The sequence below is a fragment of the Stegostoma tigrinum genome, chromosome 16 (assembly GCF_030684315.1).
Source record: "Stegostoma tigrinum isolate sSteTig4 chromosome 16, sSteTig4.hap1, whole genome shotgun sequence".
Lineage (NCBI taxonomy): Eukaryota > Metazoa > Chordata > Chondrichthyes > Orectolobiformes > Stegostomatidae > Stegostoma > Stegostoma tigrinum.
The window spans coordinates 42,543,007-42,567,311 of NC_081369.1; positions in this window are offsets into that span (position 1 = coordinate 42,543,007).

Below are 24,305 nucleotides of genomic sequence, written 5' to 3' on the forward strand. Positions count from 1 at the left end.
GACCACAATATATCATGGCTAAAAGGATTATAGAAGTGTTACATTTTTTTACTGGATATATGTACATAGTTGTATAGGTGCTTAAATCATTGAGTGCGGCAGGACAGTTGGAAAGCAATTAATAAAGCTGTTAATACAATTTCCTGTGCTTTATTAAAAGTGGTAGAGATACAAGAGGAGAATGGTATTGTTTCACTTACGTGACATGGTTATTAGAATTCAGCTGGCCTACTACGTCTAGCTCTGGGTGCCACATTACAGAAAAGAATGTCAACACATTAGAGAGACAACAGCAGAGATTTGTACGAATGGATTCAGGGATGAGAAACTTCAGATAAGAGGATGGATTGGAAAAGCTGGGATTGTTCTCCTTGCAGACAAGAAAGCTAAGAAGAAATCCGATAGTTTTTTCAAAATCAGGAGAGGTCTAGATAGAGTAGAAAGGGAGAACCAGATTAGCATATTTGTATTTCTAGAGAAATCTCTTTTTGCATTCTATTGAGAATATTATTGTTTAGGTTACCTTTGCATTTCTAAACATGCTGCTTCATATTTATTAGCTGTTGTGTGGCATTTTCCACAAGTCTATCATTCCACTGAAGTGTGAAGTCCTCTTGTAATTTTTCCCATTTATCAATAATCAAGTTCTCATCAGGGATTAATTAACTCCATGTACTAGTTTATTTAATGCAGTAAAACACATCTGAAATTATGAAGCAGACATTGCATCAAACTAACTGATTGCTCTTCATAACAAAGTGTGAAGCTGGAGAAGGGTCCTGACCCGAAACATCAGCTTTCCTGTTCCTCTGATGCTGCCTGGCATGCTGTGTTCCTTCTGCTCTACACTTTGTAATCTCTGGCTCCAGCATCTGCAGTTCTTGCTATCTCCTCTCGTTGCTCTATGTGTAGCTTGTAAACTTAAAGAGAAAAAATAGCTGGCAAATTCACGATAATGTGTACACATTGCACATGGAGTGCTTAAAAGGTGAATTCAGTTAAGAGAAATATACATTCACAACACTATTCTTCCTCACGGTTTGTGTGGTATTTCATGTTTTTCATTTGATGTGCTCTAACCCTATGCCTTGGTCCAAATTGTAAGAAAATTGAGAACAAGAACCAAATGAAAAAAAAACCTGTGATCATTTTATGACTTTGCTGTGGTCCATCTGAAAAATGGAAACAATTGAAGATGAAAAGATTTAAGAATGACGAGCAGAATCCAATTTAGTAGGAGTCATTTCTAAGTTTTTCTCCAAATACTCAATGAAAATCAACTGAGCATTCCCTCCTTGACAGGTGTCAATTGCTTCAGGGTCAGTGGTGATTGCTGTCATGTTCTATCCACTCTTATTTCTGGCTAGCTTCCTTCCAGCATTATGTATTTTTTCTGACATCAATCATGTTCTTTTAATTTTGAAAATCTCATTTAGCTACTCAGTTGTCTTCTCCCATGGATGGGGAAGGGGGTGCAGGAATAGGCATTGCTCACCTCTTCATTAAGCATTTATATCAGCTAAATCAAATAGAGAAATCTTGTTCTCATTTCTCACTTTAATTTACAATTAATAGTAAATTACCACGCAGTAAAAATGGTGACACTAGTTATGCTTCAGTGAATGATATGCAAATATGCATGATTTGCACGTTTGCCTCCCAAGATACCTTCCTGACCCACACAGCTTGATTGCTTCCAAGTAATTATGTTACTCATTTGCTAAATTCTTCCATAATGTACAGTTCTTGTTATATACATTCTTCCTAAATGGAATATTACAGATTTTATGCTGAGTGGAATTAACGTTATTTAGCAAAGCATTATTTAACATATTTCATGAGTGCACATGCAAGAAAATGTTCTCTCCTTAATGGGCTATTAAGGTGATCACAAATTCCAAAAATGTTTGATTTTACCATAAAATTATTAGTAGCCAAAAGGATGTTATCTCTATGTGCAGACATTCATGTGAAAAATGTGCCGTCACACTAAATTGCACCAGAGCTAAATGATCCCCATGTTTGAACATTGCAACACAGTTTTGTCAACCTATCAAGTATTAGTGCACGGTGCTGTATCAGTTCAAGATAAAACTGCTATTGGATTTTGCACAGATGTGCCAGTCTGCACAGCCCTGACTTAAGTGAAGAACCCAAGACTAGCTTTATGCTCTAGTCTTCAGTTACATGTAACTGAACTCAGGAACAGACTGGTTTGAATGCTGTGTTCCTGAAAACTATTTGGAAGCCATGATTTCATTTTCTACAGCAATCAATGTTAGATCATTAAGTAATAGGAAATAGGACAGGAGTAGACCATAAGCTCCTTAAACCTGCTCCACCATTCAATAGGATCATCATTGATGCAACATTCCTCATGGCCATTTCCAGGTTACCCCTGTAATCCTTGGTTCCCCTACTGACCAAAAAAAGGCAACTGCAGATTTCAACATACAGAAGGTCCTTCAGGTCTCTGTGGCAAGAAGTTCCAAAGACTCACAGCCCTCAGAGAAGAAACTCCTCCTAATCTCAGCCTTAAAATGACACCCCTTTATTCTGAGACTATGCCCTGTGGTTCTAGACTCTCCCATGAAGAGAAACACCCTTTCAGCATTTACTGTGTCAAGTCCCTTAGGAAACCTATTTGTGTCAGACATCACCTCTCATTCTTCTAAATTCCAGTGAGTAGAGTCTTAACCTGTTTAACCTTTGCTCATTGTCCCTCTGTACTAGGGATCATTGTAATGAATCTTGTCTGAACTTTCTCCTATAAAATGATATTTTTCCCGAAATAAGGAGAACTAAATTGCTCACAATACTCCAGATATGGTCTCACTAGCATCTTTTTCAGTTGGTAGTAAGACTTCTTCACTTTTATACTCCAACTCCCTGAAAATAAGGGCTAACATTTCATTAGCTTTCCTGATTAACTGCGAGGTAGCTGTGTGCTAGATTTCTGTGTTTTGTGCACCAGCACCCCCAAGACCCTCTGTTTTGCAAATTTCTGTTACTGTTCTTTTGTTCTCCCTTCCAAAATGAACAACTTCCCATTTTCCCACGTTACACCTAATATGCCAACTTTTTACCCACTTACTTAATCTATCAATGTATTTCTGTAAACAGGTCGTAACTCTTTCTCAACCCACCGTTCCACTTACTTTTGTGTTGTCTGCAAAGTGGCAACAGGACATTGACTTCTTCCCTTCAGGTCATTACGATATATTGTAACAGTTGTGGTCCCAGCTCTGATCCCTGTGGTCACATGTCACCAATGTGAAAAAGAAGACTTTGCTCCCACTCAGTACCTCCTGCCCATGAACCAATTCTCTGTCTGTGCCAATATATTATCTCCAGCGCCATGGGCTGGACATAATACATTGACATGGAGAGAGAATTAATCTTTTGTGAGGTACGTTGATGAATGGTTTCTGCAAATCTAAATACAACGCATGTCTTTTCAATAGTTACTTTTGTAAAGTCTGTTAATGTTCACTTACTAGAGTGTAGACTTCATATCATGACATGGTGGCAACCAGATCCACAGAACTGGATGCAAGTGGCAATTACAACCGAAAGTGAAGCCCAGTGACAGTACAATATTTTGGGTGAACTGTGAGGCCAGCTCAGTGACCCGACCTCAGCGGAAACAGAAATAACTGAAGAGTTGTTTGGCTGTGACAGGGACTAATAAACAACGAACTTCAAGGTGCATCTAAGCATCAAGCCATAAAGAGGGGCACCTGCACAAAAGCTCAAAAAATTCCACAGAAGACCTGCAGCAGAGATTGCAGCAAGCAGCAAGTAATGGGAATCAAAATGTATCAATTGGGCATCATGAGTAAAATATTTCAGAAAATTGAAGGTATTTCTAATGATGGGGAGGAAAAGCTGCTGTAGTAATACTGAAACTTAAAGACAGACAACAGAAGGTTGAATGAGCCCTAACAGTATGGGACATGAAGAAGTAGGATGAACTCTTACTGGGGGAATATGGAAGACCTACTGTAAGTCCCTTGATTTCACAGACCCACAGGACAAATTTGATATGCAGGTATTATGATATTTGACAAGAAAACCAATTTTAAATTGGATACAGGGGTATATATACCAATGTTTGCAGAGATTACTCCCAAGTTAAGGGAGAAGGTCATTCCTAGTCCATCCTCCATTCAACTTTTGAGCAGCAGAAATATTAAAATTAGAATGAAGTAGCAGAAGTATGCGACACTTTGTTACAATTGAAGGGAGATCACAGAAATCCTCTGTTATGTGAAACATAAATGCTTCTTTATTAAAGGAGTTACAGGTATAGTTTTAATATTTTTTGATTTGCAGATACCAGAGATGTTTAAGTCAGTGCACTCTTTTCCATTTCTCTCATAAAGGAGCTACAAATGGCAGGCAAAAGAAACACCACAGAAGAAAGTGACCAGTCAACTGAAGGCATTCTGGTTTTCTCTGTCATGATGCACTCTGAGCCCCACTTTGTTGATTTAGTGAAGGCTGTGACTTTAAAACTTCTGAAAATCTTACATTCAGATAGCACTGTTTCTGAAGCCCTTGCTGCCTCTTTTAAGGAAAATTATCCCATTCATGAGGAAAGAGGCAGTGAGGAAGCAGCAACTGCAAACACAGTTAGATGAAGAAATTCCTCCCTCTGTAGGAGGCTCGACAACTAGAGGGAGGAAAGAACAAAGGGCAGAATCTTCCCTGCCATGAAATTAGCAAACACACTGCACGCATTTCCACTAAGTGGCCATGTATCAAAGTCTAGGGGGAGTAATCCTCAACCAAGTCATGGGAGACAGCCTTTAATCAGGGATTTGTGGCAGTGTTTGGTACAAGTTGAGACACTGGGACACAGCCTGTCAATCACTTGGGACAGTCAAGGTCAGGGACTCCATATCACTACAGGGACTGTGCCAAGGTCAGCCCTGTCGCACTGGTGCAATCAGAGCGTGGAGGGCCACAACAGTTAGCCTTGCAGTGCCAGTGTTTGATTCCAGCCTTAGGCCACTGTCTATGTGGGGCTTGAATGTTCTCCCTGTGTCTGCCAGGTGATCGGGTTTTCTCTCACAATCCAAAGGTAAGCAGGTTAGGTGGATTGGCCACGCTAAATTCCCCCAAAGGGTAAAGGCATGTGCAGGCTAGTTGGGTTAGCCACAGAAAATGTGGGGTTACAGGGATAGGGTGGGGGGTGTGGGCAGGTCTGGGTGGGATACTCTTTGGAAGGTTGGTGCAGACTGGATGGAGAGCGAGAAAACATTAGAAAATACTGCGGAGGAAGCAAATGCTGGTACTCTCTTCAGATACAAATCTTCTGGGAGTGTCCTAGAATGGGGTACGAACCTCCTGCACGTTGCTGACAGTTGTCCGGGAGATCTTTGATCTTTAATGTTCCTGACACAGCAATAGCCCTTCCCCCACCATGCCCCCTCAATAGGCTCCGTGACAGCAGTGGCTTCTATTTCTGATATTATCCCCTGCATTGGATAGTCAGCCACTAGTTCGGGACAGCAGATTGGGAGTTGGGAGCCAGGAGGGAAATCTTGGGAGGAGGGGAAACAGAGAAATGGGGGTGAGAGCAAGGGATTGAAAGGAAAAATGAGTGATTGTTGAGCAGGTTCAAAGGGTGGAGGCCAGGAAGATGATTAGAGGATGGATAATAAAGTTTCATGGATCATAAGGAGATTGGGGATAAGCAGTGAATGGTTGGGTTTGAGGCAAGAAGAGAGCAGTAGTCTGGAGAATGAAAGTGTAAAGCGGGGATTGAGGAGAAAAGAATGCAAGGTTGTAGTACAAGGGACGGGGTAATGGGGTCTGAGGATGATGAGAATGAGAGACTGACGAGTGCAAGTGTGTTGTTGAGACAGAAACTAGATCTTCATTTAAATAGGACTGTGATAGATACTTGAAAAGGGGGAAAATGATCTGTTTTTATGGAGATGATGAGGATGCTGAAGAGTGAGCTGGAGCTCTGGAACAGATACTTAGGGGCAGTACACCATCCTTTACAACCCTTTGGCTCAATATTGAGTTCAACACCTTCAAATTGTTAATCCATTCCTTTCCTTTCTTTTAGCTTTGGTTGTTACATTCTCTGTCGCCATATCCCCTCCTTAACCCAGCCCCACCACTCCTCCCCCTAATAATTTCGCAGCTCCCTTCCCCATCTCCAGGTCTGAAGAAGGATCCCTACCCAAAATGGAGACTTTCCTGCTCCTCTGATCCTGCCTGACCTGCCGTGTTCCTCCAGCTATAGACTGTGTTGTCTCTGACTCTAACATCTGCAGTTCTCGCTATCTCCCAATGTGACTGTCTGTTCTTTCCAGTCCAGCCATTAGGCACATAATTGTTCTGCCATTTTCACATTCCGATCACTTAAACTGAACTATCAACATCCTTTCTCCCCCAGCGCTCCAACACGTCCCCTCAACTGTAGCATAAATGCAACCCCCTTCACACTTCACGTCAGCTCTGATGAAGAGTGTCTAGATTCAATGTTTGCTTGCTTTTTCTCTGTGGATGCTAACTGACCCTTAGTGATCTTCAGCATTTTTTTGCTTTCAGTTCAGATTCCAGCATCTGCAGTAATTTGTTCCTGTGCCATCCTCTATCCTGTAATTACTTATCATTCTTTGAAAGCACCCTTTTAATGAGCCTGAGCATGGGGCATTATTGTGTAGCTTTTGGTCATGTGCTGATTCTGTAGGTTACTCACATTTCTATTAGTTAGTCAGCAATTTGAGTTGCTGTTGAAATCAAGGCCCTTCCCACTGAATTTGCTGCAGACTTTTGTCATTTAGAAAGCAGTGCATAACACTGAATGAATGAGAATAAAGACAATAACTTCAAGCAACCCATTCTACTTTGAGATAATGGGAACAGCAGATGCTGGAGAATCCAAGACAACAAAATGTGAGGCTGGATGAACACAGCAGGCCAAGCAGCATCTCAGGAGCACAAAAGCTGACGTTTCGGGCCTAGACGCTTCATCAGAGAGGGGGATGGGGTGAGGGTTCTGGAATAAATAGGGAGAGAGGGGGAGGCGGACCGAAGATGGAGAGAAAAGAAGATAGGTGGAGAGAGTATAGGTGGGGAGGTAGGGAGGGGATAGGTCAGTCCAGGGAAGACGGACAGGTCAAGAAGGTGGGATGAGGTTAGTAGGTAGATGGGGGTGCGGCTTGGGGTGGGAGGAAGGGATGGGTGAGAGGAAGAACAGGTTAGGGAGGCGGAGACAGGTTGGACTGGTTTTGGGATGCAGTGGGTGGAGGGGAAGAGCTGGGCTGGTTGTGTGGTGCAGCGGGGGGAGGGGACGAACTGGGCTGGTTTAGGGATGCAGTTGGGGAAGGGGAGATTTTGAAACTGGTGAAGTCCACATTGATACCATTAGGCTGCAGGGCTCCCAGGCGGAATATGAGTTGCTGTTCCTGCAACCTTCGGGTGGCATCATTGTGGCACTGCAGGAGGCCCATGATGGACATGTCATCTAAAGAATGGGAGGGGGAGTGGAAATGGTTTGCGACTGGGAGGTGCAGTTGTTTGTTGCGAACTGAGCGGAGGTGTTCTGCAAAGCGGTCCCCAAGCCTCCGCTTGGTTTCCCCAATGTAGAGGAAGCCACACCGGGTACAGTGGATGCAGTATACCACATTGGCAGATGTGCAGGTGAACCTCTGCTTAATGTGGAATGTCATCTTGGGGCCTGGGATAGGGGTGAGGGGAGAGGTGTGGGGGCAAGTGTAGCATTCTACTTTGAGGTTTGTTATAACAAGTAACCATCACCTGCAGTAACAAGGTGTCACAAGGGAGATCTGAGAAATAAAACTGCATTAGTAGTGATTATTGGCATCTTCCATTTCTTTCAGACAAGTTAAGTGTTGTATATTGACTAAAGTGCTCTAGGAAAATGTTAGCTATTGATTTAGCTGTAAGCCTGAAAGTGATGGTGTTTCTCTGAACTAGTTTGTATTAACCTTGGCTGCTTGCAGTTAAAAGAGACGCACAGTAGATGGCTGAACAGGAAAACATTTGCAGGTATTGGCAAATTATTTTCACATTCCTCTTGTAATATACTTGAACTTATAAATAATTTCCATTGTTAGTGTTTAATTGTTACTGATTTATGGACAGGCAACATAATTCTTCCTATCAAAAGTTCAGTTATAAAAGTTTGAGTACTTTTGCCAGCTCTAATAAAGTATGAAATGTTTGAGGTGTTATGATCCCATCTGATGTTATTACTGGGCAAGTCAGAACCCAGGCTGAAATCTGCCTTGATAGATCTTATTTTGCTCCTATTATTTAACAAGATGTTCATTCACTTAAACAGAAACATGCAATGCTACAAATTTGGTTTTAACGATTTTTTTATTACCCCAAAGATGGAGATAATATAGAATAAACAAAGCCACCGAAATATTTTGAAACACACATTAAAAATACAATACTCCATCTATTCCAGCAGCATCTCCCTTGATAATATTCACATACCAGAGAGAATTCCAACCTGTATCACATCTGTAGTTTCGACTTCTCAAATAAAAGCAAAATGCTGTCGATGCTGGAAATCCGACTGTTCATACTGGACTTGAATTGTTAATTCTGTTTCTCCCTCCAGACACTGCCAGATCTAATTGAATTTTTCCAGCATTTTTTCCCCTCTATTCATCAACAGCATGAGGGCAGCACTGGCTAGGCAGCATTTATTGCCCATTCCTAACTGCCCAGGGGGCAGTTCAGAGTCTGGAGTCACATGTAGGCCAGACCAGGGAAGGATAGCAGTTTCCTTCCTTTAAGGACATTGAACCAGATGGGGTTTTTATTGAATTCAAATTCCACCATCCGCCATGGTGGGATTTGAACCCAGGTCCCCAGAATATTATTTGGGTCTCTGGATTAACAGTCCAGAGATAATACTACCAGGCCATCGCCTCCCTTAAATTTTCTGTGTCTGTTTACAGTTTGGACTGATTTGTTTCTTTCAATGTCCAGTATTAAGAATTTGATGGCCTTTTGGTTGATTAGTCACACAACTGTTCTCAGGCTTAGCTTCGAATAACCTTTTCGAGGCTCTAACCAAATACTTGTGGTCTGGAACTTCCAAACTAAAACACTTAGGCTTGGGTCACCTATTTCATAGCTGTTCAGAACTATCTCCTTTTTTCAGGAGAAACTGTGTTCTTACATTTAATTTCAATCTTCACTTCTGCAAACTAAAACCAAAAGATTTTGAAACAATTCGTTTTTCCCTTGTGCAAAAAATGCTCATCCTTCAAAATCTAATCCTCATTCTCCTAAATCCTCATTCTTCTAAAATCTGTCTGTTGTTAAAATTCCCACAACATAAAGAAATTCACATTTTCATTCCAGGGACTCTTTCATATTAGAGATAGCAAGAACTGCCAATGCTGGAGTCTGAGATAAAGGAGTGTGGGGCTGTATGAACACAGCAGGCCAGGTAACATCAAAGGAACAGGAAAGCTGACATTTCGGGTTGGAACACTTATTCAGAAATGGGGGAGGGGAAGGGGTTTTTGAAATAAATAGAGGGAGGGGGGTTGGGCTGGGGAAGGTAGGTGTGATGGTGATGGGTGAGTGCAGCTAGGTAGTGGTGGGGACTGGTCAGTGAGGTGGGAGGAGCAGATAGGTGGGAGAGAAGACAGACAGGTCAAGGAGCCGGGAATGGGTCTCAATGTGGACTTTACTAGCTTCAAAATCTCCCCAGTCCCGACCTCAATCGAAGACCAAACCTCCAACTCATCCCTGCCTCCTTGACCTGTCCATCTTCTCTTCCACCTATCCTCTCCTCCCACCTCACTGACCAATCCCCACCACTACCTACTTGTACTCATCTATCGTCAGCCCACCTACCTTCCCCAGCCCGATATCCCCCTATTTATTTCAGAGACCCCTCTCCCTTCCCCCATTTCTGAAGAAGGTTTCCAACCGGAAACATCAACTTTCCTGCTCCTCTGATGCTTCCTGGCCTGCTGTGTTCCTCCAGCTCCACATTGTGTTAACTCTCTCATATTAGTTTTGTTTAAAAAAACACACCCTTAATACTGACAAGATGACCATTACTCCCCATCATGCATACAGACCAACACTTGCATGTTCGAAATCCAAACTATAAAATAAATAATATTACAACATATATATGCATAAAACACTCCCTTACATCATGTAAGGAAGCTTTTACAACTTCATATGAGAGTTTCTGAGGAGAAACAAAAACAAAATCCACTATGAACAAGTGCAAAGGTTAAAAAAAAATCCAAGAACACTACTGTAATGTTACCTTTTATATCAAAAGGGTTAGAATTTTAAATTGAGACAGTAAATTCAGTTTTCCAGATATCTTGACTGAAATAATGTCCCCAGTTTGAGAAGTGAACCACTGGAACAATGCATTGGCATTGGAAGAGGTAGAATGCAGTTTCACCTGAACTTAGATACGTTAAAATTTGTTCATAAAAAGGGGAGACATTTGGATGTTGGATAGTGCTGTTTCAATATTCAAGTAGCACTGGGGATGGAGACAATTGGGGATCCTAAGAAGACAAAGGGTTCTTACTCAAGGGAGCACAGTCCTTGACGATACTCTCTCCACAATTGTAGTTTGTCCGACATGTTTATTCATTTTACAATTCTTCCATGTGTCCAAAGATTCTTATTAACATACAATTATGTATGGCTTCAAACAATTGCAGAGTTTGTGACACCATGTGAAACATTCTACAGTGATCACAATCTTTCCAAAATTAATCAGCTGTTTGGAGATGGCAAGAACTGCAGATTCTGGAGTCAGAGTCAATGCAGTGTGGAGCTGGAGGAACACAGCAGGTCAGGCAGCAGGAGAGGTGCAGGAAAGTTGATGTTTCGGGTTTACACCCTTCACGAGTTCTCCAGCTCCACACTGCTTTGACTTAATCAGCTCTTTCATGTTACACATTCCATGGTAATCTTGCTTCTTTGTGATTCATAACAGTTCTCCACTTTTTCTATTTACAGTGATTAGTTCTTAGACAGGTTAAAAACCTCCCCATCTCTCACCTTCTTGTGATCCTGTCCTTTGTAATTCAGAAGCACGTTTCGTTTTTGAATTATGTACGTCTCGCCATTTCCTCCACTTTGCCCTTTTCTTAATGCCTGCCAACCAAATATCACCTCTTCTTTGTAATGGAATATTAATTTCAACTATTACAGATCCTTTCAGTTTTGTGAAGGTTCCTTTTTAAATTCACTCTTGAATAGTGATGTAAATACATCAGCTCCAAGAAGACATGCAACTGCGATCAAGGAATCAAGGGCCTTGGGGAATCCCTTGACTGATAATGAAATAAGATGTTTAATGTTTGGGCTTATAATGGGCAGTGTAAACACTTTAAGTCATGAGTTTTGATCTTAGTTTACAGGAATTGAGGATTTGAATTGTGAAATTGTCTCTAAAATTTAAGGAACAGAAGCTAGAAGGAGGCAGATGAATAGAAACTTAAATAATGGAGATAAGAGGAGATGTCCTCTGGACTAAAGGCTCAGTAATGGGTAGATGTAGGAAACAAATTAGAAGTTTTGTTTTCATGCTTGTGTTAAGATCTTTCTAATAGTTATTTGGCTTGTGTAATAAGTTTATATTCTGGCATTAAAGAACATCGAATATCTAAGGTGACTGTGTTTCAGTGACTAATCACCACATTAACAAACTGAACAAAAAAAATTTAAAATCTAATCAATCTAATCAGGTTTAATTCTGGAATCTGACTTGTCCAGTTGTTCTATCAGTTGGGATCAAGGCACAGTGGATCCACGGTTTCAGGGATTGCCTCCTGACATTAACAACATGACTATCTGCTCCAACTGCTTTGGAGGGTTTCTGTGCAGGGCCTTGGTTGCCTATAGTTACAAGACATCCCTCCTCCCTTCCAACTTAATCTCACAGAATATTACAAAGCAAACACACTGCATGTGCAGCAACCAAGCAGCCATGTCTCAAAGGATGAGAGAAGTAGCCCTCACCAATGTCCACAGAAGTACTCATCAGTCAGGAAATCTTGGCACATGAAGTCAAAGACAGCTTTTGATACCAGTCTAGAGGATTGCCCACAGTGAGGCATCTGACCTGAGTGCTCTCTGTCAGGGCCTGTGCCTTTGCTGTCCAGGGAATTGGGCATAGTCATTCCTGACGCTCCAAAGCAGCTGGTCTGGGGTGTATGATTATTGCAAACGGGGAGACGTACAGGCATCAGTCAGGGCACTAGGGTCAGGGCACTTCTGCTTTGGGTTGTCTGCTTACATCACTTCTGGAGGTGGACACAGTCATTCCATCAGATCCATCCAGAAAAACTGGTTGGTAACATGTTTGGGGTAGCTGGATCCCCATGGTGTAGCTGCACTTCTACAGTTTCTGGGAAATGAAAACAATTGCATCCCATATATGTGTCTGCCACACCCGCTCCTCCCTGTGTATATTGTTGTTCTCTGCATCCGTAAGATTGTGTCCCAAAGATTGTTTCTTGCTTGGTGCCAGGGTTAAGGATATCTTCACAGGGCTGGAGAGGAACTTGGAGCAGGAGGGGGTAACGTAGTGATATTATGGCTTTAAGAGGTGTATTTTCTTTTATGAAGAGAGAGGTTACGAGTAGTCTGCTTGATGCCAATGAAGTAAACAGCTTGTGAGGCCCTGAGTTTTGTTTAAATTTGGAACAAATGCAACAGTTGGATGAATGGGTAGGGTCAATCTCCCACAAAACCGGGAATTTTACGTTAGTTTTCCGTAGCTGTTGGGATTGTGAATGTCGCACCATCTCTCTCTCTTTGCTACAGCTAAAAGCTTGGATTTTCTCCTTGCTGCTAGAATTGCGTGTTACTGACTTTGTCTTTGCCAAGGGTGCACTGATTAGATATTGGCGCAGTTAATGAGTAGTTTATTATTTAGTTAGATATTTGATAGTTGCAGTTAAGACAATTCTTTTATTTTGTCTTTATTTTAACTGTAATGTATGAATACACTGTGTTTTCCGTCAAGCCTGGTAGATTGAGCGATCAAATTGCACCCGGAGTGTAAAACCTGGCACTTGTCTTTAAAATAAGGAAAAGGTAGGGGCTAGGCTATCTCCTAGACAATTTTTGAGGGGTTTTCACTGGTCCATAACAAAAGGATCCAACTGTTGCTGTCCACGTTAGGGAATGCCATTGATGGGACTGGAAGGGACGCTCTGCTGAATGGTTTGCAACAGTTAGGAACTGAACTAAAATGCAAAACCTCCTCAGTGATAATTTCAGGATTACTACTGAGTCACAGGCAAATTGGCATAGTGTAAATTGTTGAGACCATCAATATTTTTCTTTTATTTTTCTCATTTATGGTTTGGAATTGAGAGTTGCAATTAAAAATTGAAATTTGAACATCAACAGGCTGTCTTCTTTTTCAAAAAAAAAGAGAAAAGAAAAGACAGATGTTTGCTGTTAGGAACCGGCCAGTAAAGACAATGTAGATTGATTCTGGTCCTAAGGACATTGTAGGCATTTTGGTACTGAGACATTGCTCTGCTCAGGGACTGCAGGAGTTGGATATTGAAATGGTCAATCAAGGGAGGACTGGTGCTGGCTAGACAACCTCAGAGGATGGTGAAAAAGATAAAAAAGAAAAAGCATGTGAACTGATGCTGACTGAGTTTTGGGCAGGAGACAGTTTTGTTGGAAACTACTGACTGGGCTCCTTTTTTAGCTTTGCATGAGAAGCTGCCATTTTAGACAGCCTTCTGTGTATTGTTGTTGGTGTTTTCTTTCTTTCACTGAATGCTCATTGAATCATCACCACTGCTCATCGTATACGATGGGCAGGTATTTATTTCAACCATCCTTTTTTTTCTGTTAGGGATTGCTTGTTCGAATTTGACAAAGGAAAATCACTCGGTAATCCAGTGAGAAGAGTCTCTTGGCGATGGCCTAGTGGTATCATTGGAGGGCTATTAATCCAGATTCCTAGATAAAATTCCGGGGACCCGGGTTCGAATCCTGCCATGGCAGATAGTAGAATTTGAATTCATTAAAACATCTGGAATTTAGAATCAAATGATGACCATGAACCCATTGTCAATTGTCGGAAAAACCCATCTGGTTCACTAATGTCCTTTAGGGAAGGAAACTGCCATCCTTACCTGGTCTGGCTTACATGTGACTCCAGACCCAGAGCAATGTGGTTGACTTTGAACTGCCATCTGGGCAATTAGGGATGGGCAATAAATGTTGCCTGGTCAACAATGCCCTTATTGCATGAATAAATTAAGGAAAAAAATAAAATTGTGCCATATTGAGCTATATACAAGTTACAATAATATGATAGACACAGTTACAAAAAGTGTGAGGAAGAACCTCATTGTGAGTCTTAAATTTACAATATCCTAAAGCTGTCAAGTAGCATCATCACTGTGAGGGCTCCATCTACCCTTTCAGACAGGGTCCATAATTCTCTCTGCCACACCTTGGAAAAAGAGTAAGAAAAGAGAAGGCCAAGATCAGGACTTGATAGGGCTACTGTGGGGTAGTTTGCAAATCACAGTTTGGGAAGTGCTATCCTATTTAATCATTTAACCATCTGTCTGATCAGGTCACCCTTCCTCTTCAGACAGAAACCTGCAAAACAGCCATTGGAGGTGCAACAAATTCGTAAAAACTGCCAAAACTGATTGCTCTTGGGAGGGGGTCCAGCTAAGTTGCCCTGGATGTGGACCACACCCCTCAGGTGGACCACATGCTGCTGATATTCAATAAGGGACTGCAGATGGTGGAAATCTGAAATTGATCCAGAAATTGGTGGTGAAACTCATCAGATCTTGCAGCATTTGTAGAGATAAAACAGCATTAACGTTTTGAGTTTGAGCTCAAAATGTTAACTCTAGTTTCTCTCCATAGATGCTGCCATACTTGCTGAGTTTCTCCACCAATTTCTGTTTTTGATGTTGATGATCTGAGAGATGACATTGCAGGGAAATGGAGCTGGAGCTGGATGAACTACGGATCATTCGGGAGGCAGAGGGGGTAATTGAGAGGAGTTATCGGGAGTTGGTCACTCCTAAGGCTCAGGACGAGGATAGATGGGTTACAGTTAGGGGGAGGAAAGGGGACAGACAGACAGTGCAGAGATCCCTGTGGGCATTCCCCTCAGCAATAAGTATACCGTTTTGGATACTGAGAGGCCGTTTTGGATACTGCTGGGGGGGATGACCTACCAGAGGAAAGCCATAGTAGTCAGTTCTCTGGCACTGAGCCTGACACTGTGGCAAAGAAGGGAAGGGGGCAGAATAGAAAAGTACTCGTGGTAGGGGACTCGATAGTTAGGGGAATCGACAGGAGATTTTGTGGGCAAGATCGGGATTCCCGGAAGGTATGTTGCCTCCCTGGTGCCAGGGTCCGGGACGTCTCCGATCGGGTGTATAAAGTTCTAAAAGGGGAGGGCGAACAGCCAGAAATCGTGTTACATATTGGCACAAATGATATAGCCAGAAATAGGTTTGAGGATATAAAAAGTGATTTCAGGGAGTTAGGATGGAAGCTGCAGAGCAGGACGAACAGAGTAGTGTTCTCTGGTTTACTACCGGTGCCACGAGATAGCGAGGTGAGGAACAGGGAGCGGGCGCAGCTGAACACGTGGCTACGCAGCTGGTGTAGGAGGGAGGGCTTCAGATATGTTGATAATTGGGATGCCTTCTGGGGAAGGTGGGACCTGTACAAGAAGGACGGGTTGCATCTGAACTGGAAGGGGACCAATGTCCTGGGTGGAAGGTTTGCTCGAGTAGTTCGAGAGGGTTTAAACTAGTATGGCAGGGGGGTGGGAACCTGAGCTGTATACCAGAGGTGAGCGTTGATGCAGGTGAGGCAGTAGCAAGAGGTAGACCAGCTAGTGGGAAGGATTTTCCTGGGAAGGAACCAAGGGATCGGTTAAAGTGTGTTTGCTTTAATGCAAGGAGTATCAGGAATAAAAGTGATGAACTTAGAGCATGGATCAGTACCTGGTGCTATGATGTTGTGGCCATAACAGAGACATGGGTTTCTCATGGGCAGGAATGGTTGCTGGATGTTCCAGGGTTTAGAACATTTAAAAAGAATAGGGAGGGGGGAAAAAGAGGAGGGGGTGTAGCACTACTAATCAGAGATGGTATCACAGCTACAGAAGCTTCCTTTGTCGAGGAAGATCTGCCTACTGAGTCAGTATGGGTGGAAATTAGGAACAGCAAGGGAGTAGTCACCTCGTTAGGGGTTTACTACAGGCCCCCCAATAGCAGCAGGGAGATTGAAGAAAGCATAGGTCGACAGATTTTGGAGAAGTGTGCACGCAGTAGGGTTGTTGTAATGGGTGACTTTAACTTTCCTAATATTGATTGGAACCTCCTTCGAGCAGAAGATTTGAATGGAGCTGATTTTGTAAGGTGTGTTCAGGAGGGTTTCCTAACGCAGTACGTTGACAGGCCGACGAGGGGAGAGGCCATTCTAGACTTGGTGCTCGGAAATGAGCCGGGGCAGGTATCAGATCTTGTGGTGGGAGAGCATTTTGGTGATAGTGACCATAACTGCCTCACATTCTACATAGCTATGGAGAAGGAGAGGATTAGGCAGAATGGGAGGATATTTAATTGGGGAAGAGGAAACTATGATGCGATTAGACATGAGTTAGGAAGCATGGACTGGGAGCAGTTGTTCCATGGTAAGGGAACTATAGACATGTGGAGACGGTTTAAGGAACAGTTGTTGGGAGTGATGAGTAAATATGTCCCTCTGAGACAGGCAAGAGGGGTAAGATGAAGGAACCTTGGATGACGAGAGCGGTGGAGCTTCTAGTGAAAAGGAAGAAGGTAGCTTACATAAGGTGGAGGAAGCTAGGGTCAAGTTCAGCTAGAGAGGATTACATGCAGGCAAGGAAGGAGCTCAAAAATGGTCTGAGGAGAGCCAGGAGGGGGCACGAGAAAGGCTTGGCAGAAGGAATCCGGGAAAACACAAAGGCATTTTACACTTACGTGAGGAATAAGAGAATGGTCAAAGAAAGAGTAGGGCCGATCAGGGATAGCATAGGGAACTTGTGTGTGGAACCTGAGGAGGTAGGGGAAGCCCTAAATGAGTTTTTTGCTTCTGTCTTTACGAAAGAAACCAACTTTGTAGTGAATGAAACCTTTGAAGAGCAGGTGTGCATGCTGGAATGGATAGAGATAGATGAAGCTGATGTGCTGAAAATTTTGTCAAACATTAAGATTGACAAGTCGCCAGGCCCGGATCAGATTTGTCCTCGGCTGCTTTGGGAAGCGAGAAATGCAATTGCTTCGCCACTTGCGAAGATCTTTGCATCCTCGCTCTCCACTGGAGTCGTACCTGAGGACTGGAGAGAGGCAAATGTAATTCCTCTCTTCAAGAAAGGAAATAGGGAAATCCCCGGCAATTATCGACCGGTAAGTCTCACGTCTGTCGTCTGCAAGGTGTTAGAAAGGATTCTGAGGGATAAGATTTATGACCATCTGGAAGAGCATGGCTTGATCAAATACAGTCAACACGGCTTTGTGAGGGGTAGGTCATGCCTTACAAACCTTATCGAGTTTTTTGAGGATGTGACTAGAAAGGTTGATGAGGGTCGAGCTGTGGATGTGGTGTATATGGACTTCAGTAAGGCATTTGATAAGGTTCCCCATGGTAGGCTCATTCAGAAGGTCAGGAGGAATGGGATACAGGGGAACTTAGCTGCTTGGATACAGAATTGGCTGGCCAACAGAAGACAGCGAGTGGTAGTAGAAGGAAAATATTCTGCCTGGAAGTCGGTGGTGAGTGGAGTTCCACAGGGCTCTGTCCTTGGGCCTCTACTGTTTGTAATTTTTATTAATGACTTGGACGAGGGAATTGAAGGATGGGTCAGCAAGTTTGCAGACGACACAAAGGTCGGAGGTGTCGTTGACAGTGTAGAGGGCTGTTGTAGGCTGCAGCGGGACATTGACAGGATGCAGAGATGGGCTGAGAGGTGGCAGATGGAGTTCAACCTGGATAAATGCGAGGTGATGCATTTTGGAAGGTCGAATTTGAAAGCTGAGTACAGGATTAAGGATAGGATTCTTGGCAGCGTGGAGGAACAGAGGGATCTTGGTGTGCAGATACATAGATCCCTTAAAATGGCCACCCAAGTGGACAGGGTTGTTAAGAAAGCATATGGTGTTTTGGCTTTCATTAACAGGGGGATTGAGTTTAAGAGTCGTGAGATCTTGTTGCAGCTCTATAAAACTTTGGTTAGACCGCACTTGGAATACTGCGTCCAGTTCTGGGCGCGCTATTATAGGAAAGATGTGGATGCTTTGGAGAGGGTTCAGAGGAGGTTTACCAGGATGCTGCCTGGACTGGAGGGCTTATCTTATGAAGAGAGGTTGACTGAGCTCGGTCTCTTTTCATTGGAGAAAAGGAGGAGGAGAGGGGACCTAATTGAGGTATACAAGATAATGAGAGGCATAGATAGAGTTGATAGCCAGAGACTATTTCCCAGGGCAGAAATGGCTAGCACAAGGGGTCATAGTTTTAAGCTGGTTGGTGGAAAGTATCGAGGGGATGTCAGAGGCAGGTTCTTTACGCAGAGAGTTGTGAGAGCATGGAATGCGTTGCCAGCAGCAGTTGTGGAAGCAAGGTCATTGGGGTCATTTAAGAGACTGCTGGACATGTATATGGTCACAGAAATTTGAGGGTGCATACATGAGGATCAATGGTCGGCACAACATTGTGGGCTGAAGGGCCTGTTCTGTGCTGTACTGTTCTATGTTCTATGTTCTATGTTCTATGGACTAGAAGCTGAAATTCCTTTCTATTTTCAATCAATGGCACTGAAACCCCTTGGTATAACTAATCAACTAGTTTAACTTTTTTTGTGACACAAGCAGTATTTATTCTATACTTTTGAAACTTTGATGGCCCTATCTGCTTTGTTTAGCTGAGCTGGGAGAGGATCTCTCACTTGGGTACCTTATCAACAAATAATTGGCAGAATGCTGTTGCCAAAATTCAATTGAATGATCATTCTTTAATTTTATTCAAAGGGAACCAGCTCGTTAAAACACTCACGCCTCATGGTAACATCAAGGGAGTGGGCAAGCTGTACCACTGGCCAGGTTTTGTTATGAATTAAGAAATGGAGTTTAATTGTGTTTTATGAAAGGAACAGTATGTTATATCGCTGCTTATCCTCTGATCATGAACGCTGCATCTGCTAGTAAAATGAACAACAGTATTTCTCTGTGATTTTTTTTATGAGTTTCTGGCTTGTCTTGTTTTCAGCATTAGTTCAGAATTGCATTAGGTTATTTCTTTGAGTCACAATGGGCCTTCACTGATCTAAGTATAATTTAAAATACCAATAAGAAGTTAAAGGATTTTCAATGAATTGTGCTACATAACATGATGCTTACAAAGAATGTACCAAAATCTGATTGACATGTAGAGGTGTTAGCCAAGCTTTTGATAACTTAGATTTGTCAAAAAGTGTTTGAGTCATCCTTGATAAACATGGCTATAATCTTCTAGCTGTCACATTTCTTTGTATGGATTCTGTTATTCTGGAGCAATGTCTATCAGCCTTCACCTTTGCAAACCATCTTTTGTAGAAGGCCTCATTGGGCAAATCCTACTTTTGTTAATAGCTTCCAATGGTTTGCGTTTCATTTTGGAGTCTTGCCCTTTTTTTTCAGCTGGAAAATCTTAGTACATTTCTCCACTATTGCAATATTTTCAATTTCTGTGCTGAGGGCTATTTATTGTTGGGTCTTGTGTTTGTAAAATTACCTTTTTTGTCAACTTCATCTTGCTCGACAGGCTCTTTATGAGAAGCACATAGATATCTCTTCTTCCTAGCTAAGGCCATCTCCAACCTCATTTGTTTTATTTTCTTATAGCTGATGTAACCTCAGGGCAATGGCTAAAATGGCTTAAAAGAGATTGCATTTCAATAACATGAAGGAAACAAAAGATGAAAACAAAAACTGGTTGTGTTACTAAACTGAAGAATGCACAGAAAACGCTGGAAATATCAAAGTTGCCAATTGATCCTTGTTGCAACTTTTTAAAAATACTTTCAAATCAATCTGTTCAGAAACGTTATTACCCAACTCTGGAACAGATGAGACATGAACTCCATGTCAAGAGCCCCAAACTTTTATTAATTGATCTGCAAACTGATCTGAAATGTCACAAAGACAGATGGGAGATAAGGAAACTATGATTTCCAGTGTTTGAACTGTACGTATTTCACTTTGCTACATAGAGGGACTGGGAAGATTTTTCCTTATATTTCCCAGTGTAAGCCGGGTCATTTCAAATGAAGTAGTGAATATTAAGTTCTCTTACACTAGTTTAATGAAAAGTATTAAATATTTTTACATAGGTTTGTATAACATAGACAGCTGGGATGATCTGACATGGCAGAATAAATTTCAGGTAAAGAAGTGTGACATGATATATTTTTGCAAGAAACATGAGGTGAGGCAATATAATGCAAAAGGTACTCTTTTATGATGTGGTTTGACAGCATGTTATGAATTTGGGTTCAAGACAGATGGGCAAGGAGAAAGAAAAGTCAAGAAGGTCTTCAGGCTTAGAATTCAAATTAACCTCATTTATTATACAATAATATTAAATACTGCTATACATAGTAATTGTAGATATGTCAGGCTGTGACTACAAATACATTGGGTAAAGACTGATCCACCTTCTTTGTGTATTCATATCCACTTGCTCATGTGGGTCTTTCAGTTTTATCTCACTTATCCTCCTTCTGTCCTGTTTGAACAAACACCATCCATACTGCTCCATTTATGCTCAGTGATGTGTAGATAAATTACATCATCACTAGGTTTTCCAGGGATCTAAAGCCATTGCATAACTTTAAAAATGATGCAGCAAACATTGCTTAACTTTAAAAAAAATCTGAAAGCCACAACACAAAAGGGTGGCGCTGGGGATAAAGAATTCGGTCTGACGAACACAGATGTATTTGCTGAGACCACAGGAGTAATCACAGCAGCTCCAAAGAACAAAATTAATTGATACTGTCCGCTGTAAAATACTTGCACTATTGCACCTTTGTAAGCAAAAGGAAACTTACTAGTCTTAATTGTATACTGATTGTCAGAGTCATACATAATGCAAACTGACCCTTCAGTCCAACTAGCCTACACCAAACATGATCCCAACGTAAACTAGCCTTACTTGCCTATTTGGCCAATATCCTTTTAAATCTGATCTATTCATGTTTTTATCCCAAAGTCTTTTAAATGGTGTAACTGTACCTGCAGCCACCATTTCCTTTGGCAGTTCATTCCATATGCTAACCGCTGTCTGTGTAAAAACAGTTGACCCTCATGTACTTTTCAAATCTTTCTCCTCTTACCTTATAAATATGCCACCTAGTTTTGAACTCACCCATCCAAGGGAAAAAAACCCTTGCTTTTCACCTTATCTCTGCCCCTCATGATTTTGTAAACCTCTATAAGGTCACCCCTCAACCTCCTGTGCTCCACTGAAAAATGTCTCAGCCTATCCAGCCCATCTTTCCAACTCAAACATTCCATTTCAGGCAACATCCTGGTAAGTCTTTTCTGAACATTCTCCAGTTTAATAATAACCTTTGTATAGCAGAGTGAACAGAACTGTACACAATACTCCAAAGACGCCTCACCAATGTCCTGTACAATCTCAACATAATGTCCTATAATGTCCCAACACCTGTACTCAATGGTCTGAGTAATGAAGGCAAGCATGCTAAATGCCTTTTTAACTACCCTGTCCAGATGTGACACAAATTTCTAAGAATTATGTACCTGAACCCCTGGATTTCTCTGTTCTACAACACTACCCAGGAACCTGCCATTAATTGTACAAGTCCTGCCCTTTGTTTTGTCAAAATGCAATACTTCACATTTTTTAATTAAACTTTATCTACCATTCTTCAACCCATTGAGTCAATTGATTGATATTATGTTTGATTGTGTTGAATTATATGCAGAAAGAGAGTGTCGTTGGACTCGTGGAATAACTATTAACTATTTTCAATTTTCAAGGGTTCTCTCTCATTCTTCTCACCCGTGACAACTCCACTTAATATAACTGGGTTTAAAAGCTAAATCCTGCAGATACTGGAAATCTGAAATAAACACCAGAGAATGCTAGATAACAAGGTGTAGAGCTGGATGAACACAGCAGGCCAAGCAGCATCATAGGAGCAGGAAAGGTGATGTTTTGGGCCTAGACCAACGAAGGGTCTGAAGAAGTGTCTAGGCCTGAACCTCAGCCTTCCTGCTCCTATAATGCTGCTTGGCCTGCTGTGTTCATTCAGCTCTACACCTTGTTATCTCAGAATCTCCAGCATTTGCAATTCCTACTATCTCTGAAACAGAGAATGCTAGAGTAAATTAGCAAATCTGGCAACATCTGTGCAGTAGAAAAAAACAGAATTAACATTTTGAGTCTGGCATGACTCTTCTTCAGCATGGGTTTTATGGATTTACGGATTACTTTTTGACTAATTTATAGGTTAATCTTTTAGCATGGTACTTAAGATGTAATAGTTGCACCAGGCTCTCAAAGATAGATTGTGACCCAACTACCTCTATGAGGAAGCTGAATCATTTTACATTACTTAGCCTGAGCTACAAAACAATGACCACAACTAATGACTAAATGTGATGTTTTAACACCTTGGCCTAGAGCAACACAACTATACATAGAACTATTGAATCTAAAGTGACCTATGACTTCACCTCTTCTCAAATGGTGATAGAAGGAGTACTGTGCTTGCTGGAGATGGTGTAACCTGCATCATAACAAGGCAATCTCCATACCGGCCTACCAACTTGAGCTTGGCCCTTTGTGACAGTAGGCAATGAGCTGCAAAGCAGGTGACTAGCAGCTTTGACTTGTTTCAAGATGCAGAACACCACAACGTGGTGGTGCATTCATGTACACACTGGTGACACCACAAAATCTTTCAAGTGGCCAGTGGTGGCTTGATTATTAGTGCAAATTAAAGTACCCAGTTATTTTAAGTCTTTATACTCAATCTTCCATGACCAAGATAGTCTTGTTCAGCATTTCATTCACATTTACAAATTAGATGGAACAAAGATCTAATATTGAGCCCGTTCCAGCTCAACTGCTTTAGGAACAGTGAAGAGGCATCAGAATAAGTAGGTTAGTTGTTAAGTTTCAAAAGAGACAGCTCTACTGACAATCATTCAGCCTGGTTAATTTATTTTTAAAAACGCCATCTGTGTTAGATTTCAATAATTGGTCTCTCTTATTCAGCTTTAAAATGGGTCGAGAGAGAGAAAAAATTGCTTTAGGACTTCATCTATTATAGGTGTTTAATTGCTTCAGGTGTTAGTCCATTCTGCCAAATGGGATTCTGCTTTAAACACAGTGAAAGGAAAAGGAACCGGAATGGTTTTGCTGATGAAAAGATGCAACAGAAAAAGATAATGAGCTTAATTTTGAAGTACACACTCCATATGAATCACATAAGTGGGGCAGCCAACAATAATGTTCTTTTTCCTTTTTGATGAGACTAACATTTCTAGTGAATGAGTATCAATAGGACATAGTCGCAGGATTCTCACCAGAAGAATCAAGAGAAGTTAGAGGAAATCTTTTTCACACAAAGAGGACCTGGATCATACTTGTAAATCTGTTTATTCACCTTTGCCAGTGCATCTATATTGCTTTGTAAAATAGGGAGCTGAACTATGCACAATACCTTTTAGGTGTTATCTCATCAAGGTTCTATGCAAGTTTAACATACTCATTCTACTTTCAATTCTATTTCTCTCTAAATAAACCCCAGTGATTTATTTCCATATTTATTACAGCTTTGTCTATCTACATTGCCACTCTAATGATTTGCAAATCTGTACCCCTAAGATTCTTTTACACCTCTATTTTGCTTAGGCTCTTTCCAAGCAGTGGAGAAGTAGGGGCTTCCTTAATTCTTCTAATTGAAATTACTACCTTCCATTGATCTTGTGTAGTTCATTTGTCATTTACACATTCATACAGAACGTTTATTAAAGTATTTTGTCCCTGTGTTGTGAAAATAAACAAGGCTCCACACAAGTAAATGCAGAAGAAATTACAATGGATAATAAACAACTGACAATGATATTATATAAGATAACAAGGTTTAGAGCTGGGTGAACACATCAGGCCAAGCAACATCAGAGGAGCAGGAAAGCTGATGTTTCAGGTCTAGACCCTTCTTCAGAAATTTATTCAGAGATTTATTCAGGATATCTGATCAGCAG